The 21,283-nt window shown below is 47.7% G+C and overlaps 1 pseudogene; it reads right to left on the minus strand.

The window, feature by feature from the left end:
* Positions 1 to 294: 294 nt before the first annotated feature.
* The window catches only part of LOC147092644 (NACHT, LRR and PYD domains-containing protein 3-like), a 309,097-nt pseudogene continuing 288,108 nt past the window's right edge, over positions 295 to 21,283 (minus strand).

Genomic DNA, 21,283 nt, shown 5'->3' on the forward strand with positions numbered 1-21,283 from the left:
ATACTGATTTAATTCCAGACTGCAATGCTGTGTGATCTTACTGCCTGCCACCTATCTTGTCTTGATTTGAGTGCAGTGAATTTAGAAGAATGCAAAGCTCCCACAGCAGCTTTTACTGTCAGACTTCCTCCCCAGCCGACTGACCAAGACCTCGTCCAGAGACCGACCGAGGCCTCACCCGCAGGGGGGGGGGGGGGGGGGGAGAAGGTGGGATGTACTTTAGAGAAACCTTTATTTAATATATTACAACAATGAAGCCAGTTATTGAAAATGTCGAGGAGACCAGGTGCGAGCTGAAGTAAGTGGTGGAGTTTTATTAACACAACACAGGGACAACAACAATAACTTGCATTTATATAGCGGCTTTAATGCAATGAAACGACACAAGGCAATTAGCAGACACAATTTGACACTGAGCCAGATAAAGAGATTTTAGGAGAGATGGCCCAAAGCTCTGTGCAACTGGTAGGTTTTAACAAGCGTTAAATGGAGGAGGAGAGGTAGAGCTGCGAAGAGGTTTAGGGAGGGAATTCCAGAGTTTAGGGCCTTGGCAGCTGAATGCATGGCTCCAATGTGCAGCAACAAAAATCGAGGATGTGCAACAGGTCAGATGAGTGGAGAGATCTCGGAGTGTTGTAGGGACACTTGTTACAGAGTCCGACTCCTCACTGGGGAGACACACACTGTACACAGGGACACTTGTTACAGAGTCTGACTCCTCACTGGGGAGAAACACACTGTACACAGGGACACTTGTTACAGAGTCCGACTCCTCACTGGGAGAGACACACACTGTACACATGGACACTTGTTACAGAGTCCGATTCCTCACTGGGAGAGACACACACTACACAGGGACACTTGTTACAGAGTCTGACTCCTCACTGGGAGAGACACACACTACACAGGGACACTTGTTTCAGAGTCTGACTGCTCACTGGGGGAGACACACACTGTACACAGGGACACTTGTTACAGAGTCCGACTCCTCACTGGGGGAGACACACACTGTACACATGGACACTTGTTACGGAGTCCGACTGCTCACTGGGAGAGAGACACATTGTACACAGGGACACTTGTTACAGAGTCCGATTCCTCACTGGGAGAGACACACACTACACAGGGACACTTGTTACAGAGTCTGACTCCTCACTGGGAGAGACACACACTGTACACAGGGACACTTGTTACAGAGTCTGACTGCTCACTGGGGGAGACACACACTGTACACAGGGACACCTGTTACAGAGTCCAACTCCTCACTGGGAGAGACACACACTACACAGGAACATTTGTTACGGAGTCCGACTGCTCACTGGGAGAGACACACACACTACACAGGGACACTTGTTACAGAGTCCGACTCCTCACTGGGAGAGACACACACTGTACACAGGGACACTTGTTACAGAGTCCGACTCCTCACTGGGAGAGACACACACTGTACACAGGGACACTTGTTACAGAGTCCGACTCCTCACTGGGAGAGACACACACTGTACACAGGGACACTTGTTACAGAGTCCGACTCCTCACTGGGAGAGACACACACTGTACACAGGGACACTTGTTACAGAGTCCGACTCCTCACTGGGAGAGACACACACTGTACACAGGGACACTTGTTACAGAGTCTGACTCACTGGGAGAGACACACACTGTTCACAGGGACACTTGTTACAGAGTCCGACTCCTCACTGGGAGAGACACACACTGTACACAGGGACACTTGTTACAGAGTCCGATTCCTCACTGGGAGAGACACACACTACACAGGGACACTTGGTACAGAGTCCGATTCCTCACTGGGAGAGACACACACTGTACACAGGGACACTTGTTACAGAGTCTGACTCACTGGGAGAGACACACACTGTACACAGGGACACTTGTTACGGAGTCCAACTGTTCACTGGGAGAGACACGCACTGTACACAGGGACACTTGTTACAGAGTCTGACTCCTCACTGGGAGACTCACACACTGTACAGAGGGACACATGTTACTCCCCAGTGCCCCAATGGGGAACATTCAGCCCTGGATATCCTGCAGAAGCAGCGCTGTGGGGCCGGGCGGCTGAGTCTCGGGGCCCTGTGGCTGGGCCTCTGACCTCACAATTGGAGATGACGCTCGCTCAGCTCGAGCTGGAAACCCTTAAATTAAATTAAAATCAATCATCTGCCAAAAATGGTAAAATAATGAGAGCAGTGACGTCATCAATTGAAATGTTCACACTGTCACACTCAGTCCGCGTCTTGTTCCCTGCAGAGACCTCAGGAATCTCTGTCCGGTTGAACTGAACTGATTCTCCCTCAGCCTGAAACAGATAAAAAATTAAACATGAAATAAACAGATTGAACAGTTGTGTCAATAACAGGAAGGCTGGGGTTAATATTTCAATAACAATTACAGACAAATATTACTCAATAAAGTGTCTGAATCACATTTATATTTTATTTATTACATTAAACATTAACACAAACACTCACACGATCCACTCCAGACTCCCACAGATCAGTATGAGGTGGCAGAGAGCGGGGACAGATCGGTCTGTGAAGGAGTAAATCCCCAGTGTTTATTAATAACACTATTACTGACACTAAGAATATTTACAGTGTCAGACATACAATTATTATAAACACAATCTCTCACAATCTGGTTCTTACCACAGTTTCTGTATTTTACAGTCCGGGTTCCTCAGAGCCGCAGACAGTAGTTTCACTCCTGAATCTCCTAGTTTATTATTACTCAGGTCCAGAACTGTCAGTGACCGGTTTGTACTGAGAGCGGAACGAGATCCTCGGCACAGGAATCTGTCAGACCGACATCATCCAGCCTGGGGATCAGAGAGAGAAATAACAAGAATCAGAGTAAATCCCCAGTGTTTATTAATAACACTATTACTGATACTAAGAATATTTACAGTGTCAGACATCCAGTTATTATAAACACAATCTCTCACAGTCTGGTACTTACCACCGTTTCTGTATTTTACAGTCCGGGTTCCTCAGAACCGCAGCCAGTAGTTTAACTCCTGAATCGCCCATTTTATTGCCGTTCAGTCTAAACAGAAAGAGAGAGAGAAACAAACTGAATCAAAGCCAGGATCTGATATAAATTTTCTCTCTTCCATATTACAGCAATCACTGAAAGTACTTCAGAACATTAATAACCCGGTTTTCCCCCAGCGATTTCCCTCCCTAGGCAGGTCGGGTGCGGTGGCGGGTCGGGTGCGGCCGGGGTCAGTGGCGGGTCGCGGCCTCGCTCTGGAGAATTGGAGGAAGCGGGTTTGATGACACGCACATTGAGTTTGACCATTGTGATGTTGTAGGAGTCTCTGCACTCCTAACAAAGAATCTATAACTTACTGGAAGTTAACAAACTGAATTTATTGTCTAAGAACTTTACAAAAGAAGAAACTACAGGAGAAGCTCAAAACAGGTCTTTTCTCTTTCAATCCACACGAGGACTGGCTGGTCCCACCCTCTACCTCTGACGTCATCACGTTTCCCGCCGAAGGGGACGTCACGTGACCCACGTGATGACGTCATCGCGTCAGATCGCGATGTTGTCGATCTAGCTCTGTTTAACCAGAGCCAACTTGAAAGGTCATTACATTGGTTACAGACAATTAATGCTAGAGGTAATAACATTGGTTACAGACAATTATGTAAGTCACTTAGTGGTTTTGCCACATACCCCCCCCCCAGAATTGTCTTTAACGAAAAGAGTCAATCGCTGAGGAGCTCGGACAAGTCTGTTGGACCGACTCCGAAATTCCCGGAGGGGAAAACGCTGAGCAGGCGGCAAACTGGTAGGTGGTACAGCGGTGTCAGGTGTGGTAGCGGCCGGCGGCTGGCCGCGGCGCGGAGGCTGCGCCAGCTCGATCGGTCGTTCGAGGCACAGGTGCGCAGGCTTGAGGCGATCGACAAAGATGTGATCCAGTTTGCCCCCGACGTCAATCACGAAACTCTTGTCTCCTGCCTGCAAAAGCTTGAAGGGTCCGGCATACGGCGGTGCGAGCAGGGTACGATGGCCGTCCAGGCGCACAAACACGAACTTGGCTTTCGACAACTCCCCCGGGACGTTGGACGAAAGCAAACCATGCCGTGAGATCGGAACTGGGCGGAAACAGCGGGCCGCATCCCGGAGGGTCTCTTTTTGTGTGGCCGCGGACCATGGTCACGTAGGTAACGGCAGGAATTCACCTGGGACTCGAAGCAGTTGCCCGTAAACCATTTCCGCCACCGCCGACTGGAGATCTTCCTTCGGCGCCGTGCGGAGTCCAAACATCACCCACGGTAGTTTGTCGACCCAGGATGCATCCAGCAGGCTGGCCCTGAGTGACGCCTTCAAGGAGCGGTGGAACCGCTCGCACAAGCCGTTCGCCTGTGGGTGATAGGCCGTAGTGCAGTGGAGTTTAACGCCCAACACGGAAATCACCTCGTTCCACAGTTCGGACGAAAATTGCGGCCCCCGATCCGACGAAATGTCCGCAAGGACACCAAAACGGGCCACCCAGGACGAAACGAAAGCTCAAGCAACGTCTGCAGATGTGGTGGACGTCAGGGGAACTGCCTCCGGCCACCTCGTGGTGCGATCCACCATTGTCAAAAGGTATGTAAAGCCCCGGGAAGGTGGGAGTGGTCCCACTAAGTCGATGTGAATATGATCAAATCGCTGTTCCGGGACCTCAAAGATGGCGAGTGGGGCTCTAACATGGCGCTGCACCTTGGACCGTTGGCAATCAACACAAGTGTTCGCCCAGTCCCTGACGTCCTTGCGTATTCCCCTCCATACGAATTTGGAGACCAGCAGTTTTTGCGATGCCCGCACCCCAGGGAGCAATAGGCCATGTAAGGCATCGAAAATTGTACAACGCCATTTAGACGGAACGATCGGACGGGGTGCACCCAGCGAAACATCGCAGAGCAGAGTGGTACCTGCGGAATGGTAAGGCACATCGCACGGCTGGAGGCTGTTTGGAACCGAACGAAAACCCTGGGTCTCCGGGTCGTCCGCTTGGTCAACCGCCATCTGTGCATAGTCAATGCCCAATTGGACGGTGGCGCGGGATAGGCAATCGGCGACGACGTTGCCCTTACCGGCCATATGTCGGATGTCGGTGGTGAACTCCGATATGTACGTCAGCTGCCGTGCCGACCATGGTTCCGCAGATTTGGCCATTGCGAACAGCAATGGCTTGTGCTCGACAAACGCGATGAAGCGTCGTCCTTCGAGGAGGAAACGGAAATGGCGGATGGCCAAATACAAAGCCAACAGTTCTCGATCGAAAGTACTGTACCGGCGTTCATGCCGTTGTAGCTGGAGGCTGAAAAAGGCCAGGGGTTGCCACGCGCCGTCGACCCACTGCTCCTGGACGCCCCCCACCGCGTAGTCTGACGCGTCCATTGTGAGAGCGATGGTGGCTCCCGGCAGGGGGTGTGCTAACATGGTCGCATTGGCGAGTGCGACTTTCGTCTCCTCGAAAGCACGATCCATGTCCTGTGACCAAACCACAGGGTCCTTTCCCGTCGAGCCTCTGAGGGCCTCATATAGAGGACGCATGAGCTGTGCAGCCCTGGGGATGAAACGATGATAGAATTTAACCATCCCCAGGAACTCCTGTAAAGCTTTCAAGGATTTCGGTTTCGGGAACGCCGCAATTGCCTCCACCTTGACCCGAAGTGGCGTTGCCCCCGTGGGGGTTATGCGGTGGCCCAGGAAATCCAGTTGCGATAGGCTGAAATGGCATTTGTCCGAGTTAACGATGAGGCTGTGCTGCTGAAGCCGTCTGAAAAGGACCCGAACGTGCTCGAGGTGTTCCTCCTTGGAGGTGCTGGCAACCAGAATATCGTCCAAATAAACAAACAGAAAGTCAAGGTCCCGCAGGACTGAATCCATGAGGCGCTGAAACGCCTGTGCCGCGTTTTTAAGCCCAAAAGGCATTTGCAGGAATTCAAAGAGTCCAAAGGGGGTAATTACCGCTGTCTTTTCGACATCCTGATGGTGCACCGGCACCTGATGGTAACCACGGACGAGGTTGATTTTGGAGAAGATGGACGTCCCCGCCAAATGTGCTGAGAAGTCCTGTATATGGGGGATGGGGTAGCGGTCGGGCGTCATTATGTCGTTGAGGCGGCGATAATCCCCACAGGGCCGCCATCCCCCGCCGGGCTTGGGGACGATGTGGAGCGGGGAGGACCAGGGGCTACTGGACCGATGGATGATCCCCATTTTTTCCATCACGGCGAACTCCGCCTTTGCTGCCGCTAGCTTACTGGGCTCTAAACGTCGCGCCCTGGCTTAAACGGATGAGCCGGTAGTCAAAATATGGTGCTCCACCCTATGCTTGACGGTCGGAGCCGAAAAGTTGGGCTTCGTCAGCTCGGGGAAATCCTCGAGGAGCCGGGTGAAATCGTCGGGCTGCGGCCACACACATGAAATCGTGTGTGACGCAGCCGTGCTGCGCGTCCCCGAAATATCGTCGAGCGTGGTGGCGGGAACGAGGCATCAATTTTTCACGTCCACCAACAGGCCGTTGGCACCTAAATAGTCAGCACCCAACAGGGCCTGTGTGATTTGAGTGGTGATGAAATTCCAGCTGAAAAACTGTCCACCGAAACATACTCGGACGAGGCGCTTCCCGCAAGTGCGGATCGAACCCCTGTTGCCCGCTTGCATAGGGGGACCACGGCTGCCGGAGCGAAGGTCTATGACCGAGGCGGGCAGTATGCTGCATTTCGCCCCAGTGTCGCATAGAAAACGACAGCCGGAGATGGAGTCGGTTACGTAGGTGAGATTCCCGGAAGCACCGATCGCCATCGCGGCAGCGGGGGATGTACTGGAACCGGCGTGCATGACTCGCGGTGGTCTATTCGACGGTCTGGTAACGAAAGTGCACGGCGAGCGGCAGCAGCAGGCCTTCGGGCCGAAACGAGCGTGGTAGTAGCAGAGGTCGTCGGAGGCGCCTTTGTCGGAGCCGGGCTCTTCATGGCGGGGCGTTGTGTGAGGGCGCAGTATTGTTGCCGGACCGCGTAAATCTTATCCGCCTCTTCGGCGAGCGCGACGCAGTCTGCGGTTTCTGCTCGGGCGAGGGACGCCTGTATGAGTAAGGAACAGTTCGCGAAACAGAAAGCACTGGGGCTCGGACCCCAGGAGAGTCAGCATATGACACATCATTTCCGAGGGTTTGGAGTCTCCTAACCCTGGTAGAGTCAGTAAATGGCGAGCGCACTCCGCTTTGGTGAGACCAAATACCTGCAGCAATCGTGTCTTGATGGCGACATACTTGTCAGCAGTTGGAGGACTCTCCAGCAGGCTGATGATTCTCGACGCCGTCGAGCTCTCAAGGGCGGAGACCACGTGGAGATATCTGGTCTGATCCTGAACGATGTTGCGGAGCTCAAATTGCGCCTCGGCTTGCACAAACCAAGAGGCTGCCTGTTGTTCCCAGAATTGGGGGAGCTTCAAGGCCACTGCGTTGGCCTCCATCACTGGCCTGTGCTCGGCGTTCACCGCGAAAAACGATCGCGAGGAATCGGGGTCACCAATGTAGGAATCTCTGCACTCCCAACAAAGAATCTATAACTTACTGGAAGTTAACAAACTGAATTTATTGTCTAAGAACTTTGCAAAACAAGAAACTACAGGAGAAGCTCAAAACAGGTCTTTTCTCTTTCAATCCACACGAGAACTGGCTGGTCCCGCCCTCTACCTCTGACGTCATCACGTTTCCTGCCGAAGGGGATGTCATATGCTTATGGAGGGAGGCACAGCACGCAGGAAGGTTCTCTCCACTTCCAATGTACGGAAGAGATCAGCACAGCCTGGTTGCACATTTCACAGGAGGACACAAGCAGGGATGTCGTCAGGAGGACCAGGCTGCAGTGGTGCAAACCTTTCAATGATCTCAGCAGATCACGAAACGTTACTGTAAAGCCACACTCAACCTCATCCTGCTGTGCCACTCATCACATCCCCAACACTCTGCCTTCCCTGCCTTACTCCTGCACACTCTTACTCACACCAACTTACCTTGCACCTCCACCCATCCCCATCTCACTAACCACCCCTCTCATTCTCCCTCATCCTAGTCCAATCATACCAACACACAAGGGAAGGCACTTGTCTGTTTTAGCCAATGTTCACGTGAAGTTTCTGTTAATGTGGTGTCAAACATTGAAATCTTTATTCTCAACACTTTCCGTTCTTCGAGAGATTTTTGTACACCTTTGGATCTGGCTCAGTGAGTTGCAGTGAATGGTGAGACATAACGGTATCCTCCGCAATGTTGATGAGTATGAAAGAAATGACTCGGGCATTGTAGGGATGCTTTATGTTGCTGGTGTGGGGTGGTGTCAACCTGGTGCGTCATGTGGCATCCAGGGCATGCAGGGCCAGGGAAATAAATCTAGCCATGGTGAGGCCATCTCTGGCATCCCGGTCAGCAATGTGGATGGGTGTTGATGCCCTCTGTGCTGTGCAGCATCCAGTGATTGCGGAGATGGTTGGTGTGGTTGTTGGTGCAGTTGTTGGTGCTGCTGGTGTGCCTAGTGCTGGGGGCGATCGTGGCCAGATGCTGAGGACAAAGGTGAGACAGTATAAACCGCATCCATGCTGATGTAATAGATGGCAGGTGAACTTGAGATGACAGAAGCGATCTGTCAAAGGCGAAAGAGGTTGTTGCAGTGAGGGGGTACTGGATAGTTGTTCCAAACACTTGCAACCTGCATAAAGCTCGATCTGTCTTCCAAATGCAGGAAGCAACAACTTGTGAGCTTGGAAAGTGAACAGCTGTGAGATGGAAGGTTTTATTGCACATTTCCAGCTGTCAAGTAATGAGATGATTCCATGGCCATTCAACTCCCGCCCGGTTTACCCGACGTGATCCCCGAGCAGCGTGGACCACCTGGGCGATCTGGTAAACTCTGAAGGTGAGCTGAAAATAGTTGTTAATCTTCTGTTAAAAAGGTCATAATGACCTGAATTGACTCCCCCACCACTGCATGTCAGGTCCGCTCAGCGCTGACAGACCCGACATTTGGGAAAGGCGCGTGGTGGCACGTTGACAGTGAGGTCCCGACCCACTCGGGAATAATTCTATTTTCCCACCTGACCTGCCACCAATCGTGGCCGCTGACTACCTGGAAAATCCCGAGTCTCACTGGGAATGAACGTGACACTGTCCAACTCCCCATATATTCAGGGACAGTCAGTAAATGTATTTATTAAATAAAGTGCCATCTGTGTGAAGCCTTTAAATGTCCTTCAGTCCAGTCTCATTCCCTGACGATCAGAATTACCCTCCTGGAGCTCAGTGACCGGCCCCGTCATGTTTGGAGAAACTTACTTCATTTCAGCTAATGAATTGTGCCAATTCAAATGATAAAGCGGTGATTTATAATTGGTGTATTATATTAACCTGTGTAATATCTCGGGGTGAGTTATATTGTGAAATGGCGCTAACTGCTGCTGTAAAATCCGTCCCCAGGATTTTATGTAACGAGAGTTTATTCTGTCCCATTACAAGTTTTAAATGTCCCTGTGCTCCTAGTTTATAGGGCAGGGGAGTCTCTCACTTTATTCCGCATTAAACTGGCTCTTGTGGAAATTGACATTATACTTAGCATGCTGGGTAGAATAAAATGGCCAAGTAAAAGAACAAACTTGCTTAGGTTGTAGCTAAAGCAAGAAAAAAAGCAAATGTGTCAAGAGATCTTTCATAATACCTACCCACATTGATCTGTGATAACAGCTATAATTGACTCACTAGCACAAGGGAGGCATAAGGCTATAGAATAGATAAACTCAAGACTATTGAGTAAGCTGATCATCTTGGTAACAAGATGATCAGACATAAGTAAGTCAATCATTTTGGTAACAAGAATCAGACCGAACCTCCTGACAGAATATATGATTAACTAACCTTGTCTGGAGATATTTCTGTCCTGCTGACCATTTGATTGTCCTGGTGCAAACTCTTAATTTGTTTAAAATGATACAATACCATTATACATGACTAGCTGGGGGAGCCCGGCTTTGCCAGGGCTGTTTTGGGCTGGGGGAGCCCGGCTTTGCCAGGGCTGTTTTGGGCTGGGCAGTTTAAATCGAGTGCCAGGCTTTGGGGTCTCTCTGTGTCCCTCTGTGAATCTGCTGCCAGGCAACATTTTAAATCGAGTACCAGGCTTTCAGGCCCTGTCTGTGTCCCTTTGTGAATCTGCTGCCGGGCAACATTTCTACCTTTTAATACCTTGAAAGATGAAAGTGAAAGTACTTATAAAACGTTTTTGGTAAATCTTATGTTATTTTTAAAAGAGATACTAACTTTTTCAAAGCTGGATGATCAAAGTAGTTTGAGCTGGAAGCTGAATTCATGGCAGTCAAACAATGGCTGCCAGATCCCCGAGATGAAAACGATTAGTCCCACCCACACACCGATTGGCCAACCATCAGGGGACCGTACTGTAGGATTGGTCAATCGTGACGGCACAGGATTGGTCGAAACTTGACGTCAGTCAATCAATGCTAGCAGATAATGAGTTTAATTTTGAAGGTTTTTTGCATAAGGCGCGAGCAATTTTCGTCCGACCGAAAAGTAAATACGCTTACGAGCGTCCCGGAAGCGTAAGCTTTCTTCGGAGGTAACGCGCGCGTAGGTACGCCGTATAACTTTCGAGCGCATAGCCGGACAGACGCACACCCGAGGACAGACAGAAGGACAGACAGACAGATCGATTCCTTTATATATATAGATTTATGGAACGTTTGCTTGTTTGAGTGTATAAATATGCTGCATTCGCTGATATTCCTTGGAGACGTTGGCCTAGCCTTTGTCCAGGCAGCTCTCCCCTTGTGCAAGTAAAAATTAAACTAACAATCTGACGGTACTGCTTGTGTTTTAGAGTCTTACGCTGAGTCGAGATTTCGACACTCTACAATTATTTCATATGTAAGTGGCCCGACAGTTTTTGGGGAATTTTCGGAAGTTCCCTCCCCGAGCGGGGCCTCACACACAGGGGGCGGATTATGGGGAATTCCCGGGTTTACTGACCCGGTTTACACAGGAGCTGCCCGCTGTGTGCGAGGCCCCACTGCTGGCCGGTGTGTGTCTGTACTCTGGGGATCATACCGCACAACACGTTAGATTGGAACCTTTTTGCAGGCAGATTTAAGATCCTGAATAACATTCTTGTCTTAATGTTTAGGATTGCGAATAATTGTAAATATTTACAGCTGAAACAATTCCAGATTCCCCACTATTCCCTATCCAGGAAACTTCCCCCTGGACAAGACACACCCTGCACGGTATTGGAGTAAATATCGAACTGTTAGTGATTTAATCTCGGGTTTCTCTCCTGTTTCTAGTTGAAATGGTGGATGTGGAATATATTTTTACTTAATTTTATCTTTACTGCTGGACTATATTTTATGTTTACCTTCCATTGTCCAGCCTTATTAAATATGACTTATTGTAATTAAATTATCAGACTCTCAGTGACCTGTATTTGCTGATCCGACAAAGACTGTAAAATCCCTACTTGTTCACAAGGATCCATTTTAGATTCTCCAGTCCTTAGGGAATTACTGAGCGATCCTCTTATTGGTCATGTTTGTGTTGAATCTCCTTCAATCTGGTTTAACTGAACTGTTTGTTTCCCTTCATTACGGAGCAACAACACAATCCGTGACTGTTCTACAATACACCAAACAGTTAGAGACAAATAAAGTTACCTCAGACTCTGGCATTTGTGCAGTACGGGTCCCAACCGCTGGAGTCCTTCACACTGAATGGAGCATCCTACGATATCGAGGTGATTTATTGTATCACAGAGTCCAATGACATGAGACAGGACCGCACAGTCAATCGGGGTCAGTCGCAATCCAGTAAATGTAAGTGATTGCACGGATCCCACTGTTTTCCAAGCCAGTGCTTTATTCTGAGACTCAAACAGGTAGTGGAATGTGTTCAGGAGGTTCCTTTTACCAGTTTTACTCTGTGTCTCCAATCTGTCCTTCAATCTTCTCCTTCACCCAGTCAATCACTCGGCAGGTGGTTTGATGAAGAAAAGGACCCAGAAACTCCTCCAGGGGCCGAGCTGCCTGTGGGGAGGAGAGACCAGCAGCAAATCGGAGAAATATCTCAAATCACCCATCTTCCATGCTGTGGGTTTCACGGAGGAGTTTACAGATGTCCCCGGGATCAGGAATGAGGAATTCTGCGAGTGCGGCTACAAACTCTTGGATGGTGAGGTGCGGGAATGTGTACACAACGCTCTGGGCAGAATCATCTCTCTCCAAAAGTACCATCATGAACCCAGACAGGAACTGGGAAGGTTGCAGATTGTGCTTGATCAAATCTCCATTTCTAAACACAATCTTCTTCTCGGAGACTCCTGTGAAGGCCATCTCACCAAGCTTCAATAACACATCACGGGGGCTTTCAATCTCTCGGCCATGGTTTTTCAGAATGTTGTAACTATAGTAGGAATGTAGTTGGGTGATGGTCTTGGGAACTCGCTGCTGTTTCCTGTCGCTTTGTGTAAAGAAGGGACCCAGTGACAGACCGAGGATCAAGCAGTAGGAAGGGTTGTAGCACATGGTGTACAGGATCTCGTTCTCCTCCACGTGTTTGAAAACAGCTGCAGCCACCGTCTGATCATCAAAAAACTTGTTGAAATATTCCTTCCGTTCTTCACCAACAAATCCCAGGATTTCAGCCCAGACACTAATCTCAGCCTTTTCCAATAAATATAACGCAGTGGGGCGGCTGGTCACCAGCACTGAACATCCTGGGAGCAGCTTGTGCTGTATTAAACTGCACACAATGTCAGACACTTCACACCAGTCTTCGGGATCTGTGCACGTGCTGCGATTCTGTATTTCTCCGATTGTCAGCAAAATCGATGCTGTCCTTGAATTCATCCAAACCATCGAATATAAACAGCAATCCCTCTGGGTTTTTCCAGAGCTCTCCCAGAATATTCCCAAAGTAAGGATACAGATCCAGTATCAGATTCCTCAGGTTTATTCTACAGTTAATAGCGTTCAAATCGTGGAATTTGAAACTGAAAACAAATTGAAAGTGTGGGAATATTTTCCCAGTGGCCCAGTCATGAACAATCTTTTGTACCATTGTTGTTTTTCCAATCCCCGGGACTCCGCTCACTGCTCCTGAACTCCCACATTTGGATTTTCTGTGGGAAAAACTGCTCTGGAACAACTGATCAGTTCGGATTTTTTCCAGCTCTCTCCGGAGATGTTTCTCTCTCCACTCTTCATGGTCTCGGCCTCTTGCCAGCAGTTCATGTTCTACAAGTGTCCGATCTCGAACAGTAAAAATGACCGATAGCTCAGCGTATCGATCAACCAGCTGAAAAACCTTAACCTTCTCCTTTATTAGGATAGTGTTCACTCTCAGTGTCTCAGTTTGTACCCGGAGTGTTTCCTTGTGTTTCTGTTGAACATCTTCAATTAGAACAGACAGAAAGTGGTTCTCAGTATTAGGTGTATTGACATAAAAAGAACTTCTCAAAACCACCTCACTATTCAGTAAAACAACGCAAGATTTAATTCGCAGTTTCGATAGAAATTAAAACTCACTTAGTGGCTGAGAACTGTTTCAAATACTCACTTGATTCTAATATTTACTGGGAAATAGGGTATAGGATATCATAGAGTCAGAGTTATACAGCACAGAAAGAGGCCCTTCGGTCAATCGTGTCCGCGCCGGCCATCAAGCGCTGTCTATTCTAATCTCATTTTCCAGCACTTGGTCCATAGCCTTGTATGCTATGGCATTTCAAGTGCTCATCTAAATGCTTCTTGAATGTTGTGAGGGTACCTGCTTCTACCACCCTTTCAGGCAGTGAGTTCCAGATTCCAACCACCCTCTGGGTGAAAAAGTTTTTCCTCAAATCCCCTCTAAACCTCCTGCCCCTTACCTTGAATCTATGCCCCCTGGTTATTGACCGCTCTACTAAGGGGAAAAGTTCCTTTCTATCTACCCTATCTATGCACCTCATAATTTTGTACACCTCAATGAGGTCGCCCCTCAGCTTTCTTTGCTCTAAGGAAAACAACCCCAGCCTGTCCAGTCTCTCTTCATAGCTGAAGTGCTCCAGCCCAGGTAACACCCTGGTGAATCTCCTCTGCACCCTCTCCAATGCAATCATATCCCTCTTATAGTGTGGCGACCAGAACTGCACACAGTATTCCAGCTGTGGCCTAACTAGCGTTTTGTACAGCTCCATCATAACCTCTCTGCTCTTATATTCTATGCCTCGGCTAATGAAGGTAAGTATCCCATATGCCTTTTTAACCTCCTTATCTACCTGTCCTGCTGCCTTCAGGGATCTACATACATGCACACCAAGGTCCCTCTGATCCTCTGTCCTTCCTAGGGTCCTACCATTCATTGTGTATTCCCTTGCCTTGTTAGACCTCACAAAATGCAACACTTCATACTTTTCAGGGTTTAATTCCATTTGCCACTGTTCTGCCCATCTGACCAACCCGTCTATATCGTCCTGTACCCTGAGGCTTCCATCCTCGCTATTTACCACTCCACCAATTTTTGTGTCATCTGCGAACTTACTGATCATACACAAATTCTGGTCGGGGGCTTCCCGCAGGTGCAAGCCCCCGGCCTGCACTTACCTACCGCGCCGGCCGTTGAGCTGTGGGCCCCCGTGGAATTGCTATCCTGGGCCTCCTCCAACTGCCGGCGCGCAATGCTTCCGTATCCCAGGGGCGCAGTTAGCTCGATGCGCCCCCTGGGATCACGTGGGCCATGGAGAGCCAATGGTGGGAGGGAATGCTTCATTCATAAGTTTGACAGGACCTGTCAAACCTATAAACACTATAAGCCCCAAAACATCACTAAATCTTCAAATAAGTAAAAAAAAAAAAATCACATTTTTTAAATAAACTATAAATTACATGAAATAACTATTTTAAATAATTTAAACTTTTGAAAAAAATAATTTTACTTTCTAACGGGGTAAAAATAAACTTACCTTCTTTAAAGTAGTTAAAAATAATAAATCTGTGGAAAAAATGTTTTAATTTTAATTAATTCACCACTTACCTTGCAAAAAGCAGGCCTTGCGCCTGCTTTTTATGTGTCTAACTTCTGCAGACTTACCCTCCCGGGAAAACCTGCAAAAAAAACGTAACTTCGATGCGCACGCGCAGTATCTCCTGCACACTCGTTCGACCTCTGAACCCCCTCGTTCAGGGGAACGGAAGTGCTGGTTTCCCGCACCTGCGCAGTGCATGCAGGAAACCGGCACTTCCATTGGGCCTACAGGTGAGTACCTCGTGCGTACTCACCCGTGGAGACCCGATTTCTGGGCCATCAATGTACACTATAAACAGCAAAGCATCCAGCACCGATCCCTGCGGTACACCACTGGACACAGGCTTCCAGTCACAAAAACATCCTTCGGCCATCAACCTCTGCCTCCTGCCACTAAGACAATTTTGGATCCAATGTGCCAAATTGCCCTGGATCCCATGGGCTCTTACCTTCTTGACCAGTCTCCCATGTGGGACTTTGTCAAAAGCCTTACTGAAGTCCATGTAGACTACATCAACTGCACTACCCTCATCCACACACCTAGTCAACCCCTCAAAAAATTAAATCAAATTGGTTAGACATGATCTACCCCTGACAAAGCCATGCTGACTATCCCTGATTAATCCGTGCCTCTCCAAGTGGAGACTAAATCTGTCCCTCAGAATTTTATCCAATAATTTCCCTACCACTGATGTTACACATCGATGGCCTGTAATTCCCTGGTTTATCCCTACTACCCTTCTTGAAAAATGGTACTACGTTAGCTGCTCTCCAGTCCTCTGGCACCTCCCCTGTGGCCAGAGAGGTTCTGAAAATTTGTGTCAGAGCCCCTGCAATCTCCTCCCTTGCCTCACACAGCAGCCTGGGATAAATCTCGTCGGGGTCTGGGGATTTATCCTCTTTTAAGCCCGCTAAAACCGCTAGTATCTCCTTCCTCTCAATACTAATTTGTTCAAGTATATCACAATCCCCCTGCCCGATTTCTATGCCTACATTGTCCTTCTCCATAGTGAAGACAGATGCAAAATATTCATTTAAATCCTCACCTACATCTTCCAGCTCTACACACAGCGATTGCCACTTTGGTCCCTAATGGGTCCTACTCTTACCCTGGTTATCCTCTTGTCCTTAATGTACTTATAAAACACCCTGGGATTTTCCTTTATTTTGCCCGCCAGTGTTTTCTCATGCCCCCTCTTCGCTCTCCTAATTTCTTTTTTAAGTACCCCCCTGCACTTTCTATACTCAAGAGCTTCCACTGTTTTTAGTCCTTTGTATCTGCCAAAAGCCTCCCTTTTTTTCCTAATCAATTCTTGCATATCCCTTGACATCCAGGGTTCCCTGGGCTTGTTAGTCCCACCCTTGACCTTTACAGGAACATGTGGCGTTGTACTCTCTCTATTTCCCACTGCTCTGATGTGGATTTTCCTACAAGTAGCTGATCCCAGTCGACTTTGGCCAGATCCTGCCTTATCATATTAAAATCGGCCTTCCCGCAATTTAGAACCTTTATTTCCGGTCCATCTTTGTCCTTTTCCATGACTACATTAAATCTCACCAAATTATGGTCACTGTCACCAAAATGCTCTCCTACTGACACTCCTCCTACTTGCCCGGCTACATTCCCTAGAATTTGGTCCAGTACCGCCCCCGCTCTTGTAAAACTTTCTACATGCTGGCTCAAAAAGCTCTCCTGGATGCACTTTAAGAATTCGACATCCTCTAAGCCTTTCACACTCGGACTATCCCAGTTAATATTGGGGAAGTTGAAACCCCCTACTATTATTACTCTATTATTTCTACACTTCTGAGATTTGCCTGCATATCTGTTCCTCTATCTCCCCCTGACTGTTTGGGGGCCTATAGCACACTCCCAGCAAAGTGCTTGCCCCCTTTTAGTTTTTAAGTTCTACCCATATGGCCATATCAGTGGGATATGGACAGACTGTGAATGGTCAAGTGTCTCACTGTTATTGTATCAGATGTTGGGCAGATTATCTGCGGTCATGTGTGAATTGCGAGTGGGACAGACTGAATGGACGGACGTTCCACTCGGCATTCTATTTAACCATCTGACCCCATATCCTCTCCATCACGAAGCCTGCCTACTTCCACCTCTGCCATGTCGTCAGTCTCCACCCTTGCCTCAGCTCGTCTGCTACTGCAACCCTCATCCATGCTCCTCGTTACATCCGGACATCGACGTTCCAATGGTCTCCTGGCTGGCCTCCCATAAACAAGCTCATTTAAAACTCTGCTGCCCATATTCGAATTCACATCAATCCTGTTTACCCGTTACCCATGTGCTACATTGGCTCCAGGTCAGGCAACGCCTCGACTTAAAAATTTTCATTCTTATGTTCGAATCCCTCCATGTCCTAGCCCGCTCGTTATCTCTGTAACCTCCTTCAGCCATACAATCCTCTGAGATAACTGCGCTCCTCCAATTCATGCCCCTTTCGCATACCGGATTTACTTCGCTCCATCATTGGCGGCCGTGCTTCAGCTGCCAGGATGCTGAGCTCAGGGATTGCCACCCGAAACCTTTCCCTCCATTAACGGAAGGTTCACTGCAAATGTCTCAGGGTTTGGGCAGGTTATCTGGGGTATTGTGTGCACTGAGGGAGGGACCAACTGTGAATAGACAGGAGGTAAATTGCTATTGTTTTATGACTTGCGCAGGTTATCCGGTGTATTGTGCACACTGAGAAAGGTGATTTAAGGTATTCAGAGTTTAGGCTGTGAGAAGGGTTACTGGGTTTGATGAGTTTTGTTTGGTCACGAGACTTTGGTATTGAAATGATTTAATGGAATTCACAAACTTAATGCAGGACACAGGCTCACAATTAGCAAAATAATTAATAATGGAGTGAATTGAAAGTCAGAAGTAAGAAGGTAAGTCAGGGTATTTTTTGTCACCCTTAGGGTAATAGATCAGGTGGACCAGTTACCAGGGAAGGACAGTAATGGGGCCACGTTAGACGGGGTAGGGAGAATTGAATGTGTTTGTGTGGATACACGGAGAGGAGGGGTAAGTGGGTCATCTCTATAACAGGGACAGGCTTATTTTGGGTCAAATACTCATTTTCTGTACCTAATCATGCTCCTGTTATAATGGGCCGGATTTTCCGACACCCACGGGCATGTACGAGGTGTGTATGCACCTGTAGGCGCCTCGCAAGTGCCGGTTTCAGGCAATAGAAGCGAATGCGCTGAAAACAGGCACTTGCGATCTGTCAAGATCCTCCTGCCCAGGAGATGTGCCTCTGCGGGTGAAGAGTTGCACTTTTTGCACAACTTCCACCCACTGAAAGGCCATAGAATTCTTACGCCTGGTAAAAGCAGTTCTGAAAAATAGAAAAATTAAATTTGATTAGTCATTTATACATTAAAAATACCCTTCAAAAAGGTAAGTTTATTTTTAGCCCTGTAAAAACATTTAATTTCTTTTCCAAAAAATGTAATTAAAAAAATTAATTAAATGGAATTTTAATTAATTAAAAATGTGATTTAAAAAAAAAATATTTAATTGTTTAGTGTGTTTTTAAATGTGATCCCCATTCATACTTTTGACAGTTCTGTGTGTAAAGACCTGTCAAAAGTATGAAGCAGGATTCCCTTCTTTGATTGGTTCACCTAACTCACGTGATTGTAGGGGCGCTTGTGAACCGCATGTGCGAAAACCCGGAGAGGCCCAGGATCAGAAGCCTCGGGATCTACGGAGCCAGCAGGTAGATTCGTAGATTTTTTTCCGATCGGAGGCATCTGCATGCAGGTAGCCTCCGATCGGAAATTCAGGGCCATAGTGTTTCAGAAATTGTGAACATTTTTTTCAGCTGTTTTACACAAAGGTTCACTGAATGTGTTTTATAACAATCCTCTGTCATATCACCGATTAGAAACAGAAATAAAACTAGCGCCCACTTCACTCAGTGTAATGTTAGAGCAGAAAACATTTACAGTGCATCTGAAATGTTCTACCATCAATTATACTCCGTTGTTTAATGTTGGTCTTGGTTTCCTATACTGCAGGTTTGGGAACCAACATATGTTTCCGTTAATCATTACATTGGGTCTAAAAAGACTCGTGAATTAAAGGACTATTCTTTTTGAGTAGAATAATGTTTGCTCTTTCACTGCAATTGGGAAGCTAGACAATAACCTCCTAGTCAGCCTGAACATTGGGCCGGATTTTGCTGTAATAATAATGGGGAGACTATCAGTGCTCGCTGTTATTACTGGGTAAAATTGACAGCAGCTTCTTGTGTCCGGCCGTGCGCAGTTAAACGTGGAAATCCAGAAGTTGCTGTCAGAGATACTCGGCTCTTCCACAAGAGGCGCTGTTGCAGTCCTTGCCGACAGAGTCAGCATTGAAATCACTGCAATGGCGTAAACTTGGGGTACTTACCCAGTAGTTCCACACTAAAGACGGCTGAAAGGGTTAGGGCTAGTGCATTAAGGATTAAGGTGAGTTTTTAAACGGCCTAATAAGTGATAATTACTGCTGAACAATCTCTCTGGCACTGAAAAAATAAATTATAAATGTGTGGAGTCTCATACCCTCAGAAGATAATTAATGTTGCTGATTAAAAAAAATTATATACATGTATATTTACTTTTTCTGTTTGTCTCCTTTATCTCTCTTCCTTAATCCCATGTATATTTCTCAAACTTTATTTCATTTTCTCAACATGGTATAAATGAAAGTTAAATTTCATGTTTTATAATTCCTGGTTTGGAATTTGCGAGTCTCAGTGAGGATCCTTCCATGTGACTATTTGAAGAGCCTCGCTCTTTTTTCTCCTGCTCACAGTCCACAGATCCCCTGTAGAGGGCGCTGTGCTGGAAAACACGACTGATGGCAGCAAGTCTGTCGTATGAAGACGGTCAAATCTTTGTGTGCAGCTGTCCACGTTTCTTTGACACTGTGTCATGATCCTGCCGGGTGTGTACGAGATTTTGAAGTGTATCAGGGTCCTGCCAGGTGTGAATGCAGTTTCACAGGGTATCGGGATCCTGCCAGGTGTGTATGGGGCTTCCCAGTGTATCAGAATCCTGTCAGGTGTGTACTGGGTTCTACAGTGTATCAGGATCCTGCCAGGTGTGTATGTGGTTTCATTGCGTATCAGGATCCTGCCAGGTGCATATGAAGTTTCAGTGCATCGGGATCCTGCCAGGTATGTATGGAGTTTCATAGAAACATAGAAGATAGGAGCAGGAGTAAGCCATTCGGCCCCTCGAGCCTGCTCCGCCATTCAATGAGATCATGGCTGATCATTCAAATTCAGTACGCTGTCCCTGCCTTCTCCCCATATCCCTTGACCCCTTTAGTCTTAAGAAATATATCTAACTCCTTCTTGAATATATTTAATGAATTGGCCTCAACTGCCTTCTGTGGTAGAGAATCCCACAGGTTCACCACTCTCGGTGAAGAAATTCCTCCTCATCTCTGTCCTAAATGGCTTACCCCTTATCTTTAGGCTGTGACCCCTGGTTCTGGATTCCCCCGCCATCGGGAACATCCTTCCTGCATCTAGTCTGTCTAGTCCTGTTAGAATTTTATAAGTTTGAATGAGATCCCCTCTCATTCTTCTAAACTCCAGCGAGTATAAGCCCAATTGACCCAATCTCTCCTCATACGTCATTCCTGCCATCCCAGGTATCAATCTGGCGAATCTTCGCTGCACTCCCTCCATGGCAAGAACATCCTTCCTCAGATAAGGTGACCAAAACTGCACACAATACTCAAGGTGTGGTCTCACCAAGACCTTATACAACTGCCACAAGACATCCTTGTTCCTGTACTCAGACCCTCTCGCTACGAAGGCCAACATACCATTTGCCTTCTTAATCGCCTGCTGCACCTGCATGCTTACCTTCAGCGACTGGTGCACAAGGAAACCCAGGTCTCGTTGCACTTCCCCTTCTCCCAATCTATTGCCGTTCAGATAATAATCTGCCTTCCTGTTTTTGCCACCAAAGTGGATAACCTCGCATTTATTCACATTATACTGCATCTGTCATACATCTGCCCAATCACCCAACCTGTCCAAATCATACTGGTGTTTCTCAGCATCCTCCTCACAGCACACACGCCCACCCAGCTTTGTGTCGTCTGCAAACTTGGAGATATTACATCTAGTTACCTCGTCTAGATCATTAATATATATTGTGAATAGCTGGGGTCCTAGCACCGATCCC

Source organism: Somniosus microcephalus, unplaced genomic scaffold (genome assembly GCF_052327205.1).
Source record: "Somniosus microcephalus isolate GS21.2 unplaced genomic scaffold, FLI_Smic_1.0 unresolved_chr2, whole genome shotgun sequence".
Taxonomy (NCBI): Eukaryota; Metazoa; Chordata; class Chondrichthyes; order Squaliformes; family Somniosidae; genus Somniosus; species Somniosus microcephalus.